Raw genomic sequence first — 5644 nt, forward strand, 5'->3', positions numbered from 1 at the left:
TCCATCCTTTCGTCACAGCTCCAAACTTTGTCTCTGTAACTCCTTCCATGGGTGTTTTGTTCCCAATTCTAAGAAGGGGCACAGTGTCCACACTTACAAACAAATTTAATTTGTTAGTTTTCCCTGTACTGGGCAATGGTTATAATTAAAAGATATGCTGTTGAGAAGCCACCCTTATGAGTCCAGTTTGTTTCATGTTATGGGCAGCTACCAATTTGTGGTGTCTCTGTATATTTTTTAAAGATTCTCATTTTTTATGCTTATATTTGGTGAAAAGATGTTGGTTGACCATAATTTGCAATTTTCTTAATAAAAATAAAATTTCATATCCATATTTGATAAAACTATTATCCTAGAAATGTTACTTGCTAAAAACATACAATGATACAAAAGTGATATTGTAACCACATTACAACACTGACTACTCAGACACATTTAGGTTCAGGTATACCTTTATGTCTTGTCAAGATATTTAAGCTCATGATGATTATTTATGATGCAATGTGGAATAGTTCTTTTCTCAACTCCACCATCTAGGGATTGATGCCAACTGTGTTAAATAACGTTTTCAGTGAGATTGATCTTTTCACTGAAATATGGAGCCTTCACTGCTTTCCCCCAACCTCAAACCCTGCTGGTTTCAAAGATTTGGAATATTAAAGCATAAAGAAAAAAAAACTCGCCTTAAGTTGTGAGTGTGTCAATGATCACAGAAATCTTTTTAAGGGGCAACGACTGTTCTTAGCATAGTATCTTTAAAATGTAACTATTATTGAATATTGTTATTTAGGGGGTTTGTTTTGTTGTTTGTTTTTCTGTTAGAAATATATGTATCAAAAGATGGCCTAGTCCGCCATCACTGGAAAGAGAGGCCCATTGGACACACAAACTTTATATGCCCCAGTACAGGGGAAAGCCAGGGCCAAAAAGTGGGAATGAGTGGGTAGGGGAGTTGTGGGGGAGGGTATGGGGGACTTTTGGGATAGCATTGGAAATGTAATTGAAGAAAATATGTAATAAAAAATATTTTTTTAAAAATAAATAAATAAATAAAAAGAAACAAACTGTTTGAAAGTACATTTTGGTTGTTTATATGCATGGTGTAAATAAAATGAACTTTGATTCTCAAAGCACCTGCCATGTGCATTTGTATCAAAATCTGCCTGTTCTTCATAGGAGAGGCTTTCTCTTTCCACCTCAGTTTATTAATGTGAGAAAAGTTGAGAAGATAATACTCCTAGGTGATTCTGTGGAGCTGAGAATTTATGGGAAAAGTTAAGTTTCAAGTATGAGCCACATCAGTTAGCTTTTGGTAATGTAGGATATGACTAAAAAAATAATGAAATGACACCCTTAAATATTTATACTTTCTAGTAATGCTCTTTAAAATTGTTTTGGAGGCAATAAAAAAGTGACTGGAAATGTCTGGTGTCATTTCAGGATACACAGCTCTTGTCTCTAAGAACTTAGACTCCTTGCTTGCAGATGTGAGTGAAGATACAGTGGGGGACTGTATTTTAGAGGATTACCTTATTTTTCTTTCAATTTGGTTTTTAGAAATCTAGTTCTTGCTTGTAGACAACAAATTACAGATTTGAGAACTGTTTGTGGAATGTGTTTGGAGGATTAATTCTAGAACCTTTGTATACTTAATAGTATTCCTACTTTTGTGTCTTTTTTATTTTTTGAATTTTTTGTATTAGACATTTATTTATTTACATTTCAAATATTATCCCCTTTTTCTGATTTCCACTGCCCCCCCCAAAAAAAAACCTACCCCAACCCCCTCTCCCTGCCCACAAACCCACCCATTCTCCTTTTCCTGTTCTTGCAGTCCCTTAGACAGGGGCATTGAGCCATCACAGGATCAAGGGCCTCTCTTCCCATTGATGTCCAACAAGGCCATCCTCTAATACATACATGGCTGTAGCCATGGGTCACTCCATGTGTACTCTTTGGTTGGTGGTTTAGTCCCTGGGAGTCTTGTGGGGATCTGGTTGCTTCATATTATTGTTCCTTCTATGGAATTGCCAACCCTTTCAGCTCCTTCAGCCCTTTCTCTAGCTCCTCCATTGGGGACCCTGTGCTCAGTCCAATGGTTTGTTGTGAGCATCCACTTTTGTATTTGTGAGGCACTGAAAGAGCCTCTCATGAGACAGCTATATCAGGCTCCTGTCAGCAAGCACTTGTTGGCATCCACAATACTCTCTGGGTTTGGTAACTGTATAAGAGATGGATTCCCAGGTCAGGCATTCTCTGTATTAACTTTTCAGTCTGTGCTCCACACTTTGTCTCTTTGTCTCTTCCCATGGTTAAGAAGCACCAAAATATCTACACTTCAGTCTTCCTTTTTCTTGAGTTTCATGTGGTCTACTAATTATATCTTAGGTATTCAACAAAATGGCAAACAACAGATTGGGAAAATTTCTTTACCAAACCTACACCTGATATAGGGTTAATAGCAAATATATAGAAAGACTTAAGAAGTTAGACTCCAGAGAATGAAATAACCCTATTAAAATGTGGTACAGAGCTAAACAAAGAATTCTCAACTGAGGAATACCGAATGGCTGAGAAGCACCTAAAGAAATGTACAATATCCTTAGTCATCAGGGAATTGCGTATCAAAACAATCCTGAGATTTCACCTCATGCCAGTCACAATGGCTAAGATCAAAAACTCAGGTGACAGCAGATGTTGGTGAGGATGTAGAGAAAGAAGAACACTCCTCCATTGCTCATGGGAATGCCAGCTGGTACAACTACTCTGGAAATCAGTTTGGCAGTTCTTCAGAAAATTGGACCTGAGGACCCAGCTATACCACTCCTGGGCATATACCCAGAAGATGCCCCAACATAGATCAAGGACACATGCTCCACTATGTTCTTAGCAGTCTTATTTATAATAGCCAGAAGCTGGAAATGACCCAGATTTCCTTCAACAGAGGAATAGATACAGAAATTATGGTACATTTACACAGTGGAGTACTACTTAGCTATTAAAACAATTGCTTTATGAAATTGTTAGGCAAATGGATGGAACTAGAAAATATCCTGAGTGAGGTAACCCAATCACAAAAGAACGCACATGGTATGCAATCACTGATAAGTGGATATTAACTTTTGTTTCTTTATGGTTTGCAGTAAATGTTCTTGTTCTGCTATGCAATCATTTATATGCACATTTTCTTAATTTTTTTTAGATTTTCATGTATGTATAGTTTAAACAACAATGTCTATTAAAAACTGGAGCAGTAGTTTGCAGTTCTAGCAAAGAGGAATGTTGTGGGTTTAAACTTTGTATTTTCTTTCTTAGAGAGACTTCTCCTGAGGTATTTTTATATGTTCTTTTTAAAAATATTGTGTACAAACATTAAAACATCTATGTTTGGGTCAAAGCAAGACCCAGCTTATTTTTTCCTTGCTATAAACTAAGCAAAGATGCTATTATAAAAAAAAAATTAAGGAAATAAAAAAAGTTCTCCTCCCACCCCCCAAAAAAGACAAGGACAGATTAGTGAAGATTTTCAGAGAAGATTTAATAACAATACTCCTCAATCTATTTCATAAAATAGAAACAGGAGGAACATTGATAACCTCATTCTATGAAGTCAAAGTCACACCACACAAAGATAAAACAAGGAAAGAGAATTTCAGACCAACTTTCCTTATGAATATTGATGTAAAAATACACAAATAAAATACTCAGAAACCAAATTCAAGAACACATCAAAACCATCATCTACCATGTTCATGTAGGCTTAATTCCAGGGTTGAAGGGATGTTCAATATATGAAAATTCATCAGCACAATTCACCCCATAAAAATTGAAAGAATAAAGATCACTTGATTATCTCACTAGATGCTAAAAATACCTGTGTCAAACTCCAACAGCCCTTCATGCTAACAACCTTAGTGAGCTCAGAGATACAAGGTGCAATATACAGCAATCCAGTAACCAACATCAAATTAAATTGAGAGAAATTTAAAGCAATTCCTAAAATCAGGGACATGGAAAGGCTGCCTACTCTTTCTGTCTCTGTTCAACATAGTGCTTGAAATTCTAACTAGAGCAATAAGACAGCTAAAAGAGATCAAGGGAATACAAATTGGAAAAGAAGTCAAAGTATCACTATTTGCAGATGATACGATAGCATATATAAATAACCCCCAAATTTCTACCAAAGAACTTCTACTGCTGATAAACACCCTCAGCAAAGTGGATGAATATAAAATTAAGACAAAAAACCTTCTTTACACAAATAGTAAACTGTCTGAGAAAGAAATTATGGAAACAACACCCTTTATAGTAGATACAGGTAATATAAAATGTCTTGGTGTCACTCTGACCTAGCAAGCGAATGACCTGTATGACGAGAACTTGAAGTCTCTGAAGAAAGAAATTGATGAAGATATCAGAAGATGAAACCATTTTCCATGCTCATGGTTCAGTATTATTAACATAATAAAAAGTTAATTTTTCAGAAAACTATGTGCAGATTCGATGCAATTTCCCTGAAAATCCCAATGCAATTATTTACAGACCTTGAAAGATCAATTTTCAACTTCACATGAGAAAACAACAACAACAAAAACAACACCCTCGAGGAATCACCATCCATGATTTCATGCTATTCTATAGAGAACTAGTAATAAAAACATATTTTATTTGCATAAAAAACAAACAGGTCGATTAATGAAATAGAATCAAAGATTCAGAAATAAACCCACACACTTATGTACACTTGATTTTTGAAAAAGAAGCCCAAACCATACAATGGAAAAAAGAGCATCTTCAACAAATGGTGCTGGTCTAACTGGATTCCTACAAATATACCCATATCTGTCATTGTGAACAAAACTCTAGTCCAAGTGGATCAAGATCTCAGCATAAAACCTGACACATTAAATCTATTAGAAGAGAAAGTGGGGAACTGCTGCAAACACATTGGCAAAGGAGACAACTTTGTGGCCCAACCAATAGCTCATGCCCTAAGATCAACAATTAATAAATGGGACCTCATGAGACTAAAATGTTTGCAAGGCTAAAAACACCATCAATATTTGTCATGCTCTGGCAGAGCCAATGGAAGACTTGGAGAAGGATCTGAAGGAGCTGAGGGTGTTTGCAGCCCTGTGGGGGAGAAACAGAGACAATAGGCTAGACTCCCCAGAACTCCTGGTGACTGAACCACCAAACAAAGAGTACCCATGGAGGGACCCATGGCTCCAACATTGTATGTGAGAGGATGGTCTTGTTGGCCATCAGTGAGCAGAGAAACCCTTAGGCCTGAGCAGGTTCCCTGCACCAGAGTAGAAGAATGGCAGAGTGGAAAGGCAGGAGTGGGTGGGTAGGTGGACACCTTCATAGAGGCAGGGAGAGGGGGAATGTGATAGGGGTTTTCACTGGAGACCTGGAAAGGGGATACAATTTGAAATGTAAACAAGTAAAATGTCCAATGGGGGGGGGGGAGACACCATCAATAATACAAAATGGCAGCCTACAGAAAAAGATCTTTACCAGCCCTATTATATCTGACAGATGGATATAATTAAAAAAAAAAGTATATAAAGAATTCAAGAAAGTTGACATAAATGAAACAAATAAAATATTAAAAATTAGATACAGAAAATTCTCAACAGAG

The sequence above is a fragment of the Mus caroli genome, chromosome X (assembly GCF_900094665.2).
Source record: "Mus caroli chromosome X, CAROLI_EIJ_v1.1, whole genome shotgun sequence".
In the NCBI taxonomy this organism is placed as follows: Eukaryota; Metazoa; Chordata; class Mammalia; order Rodentia; family Muridae; genus Mus; species Mus caroli.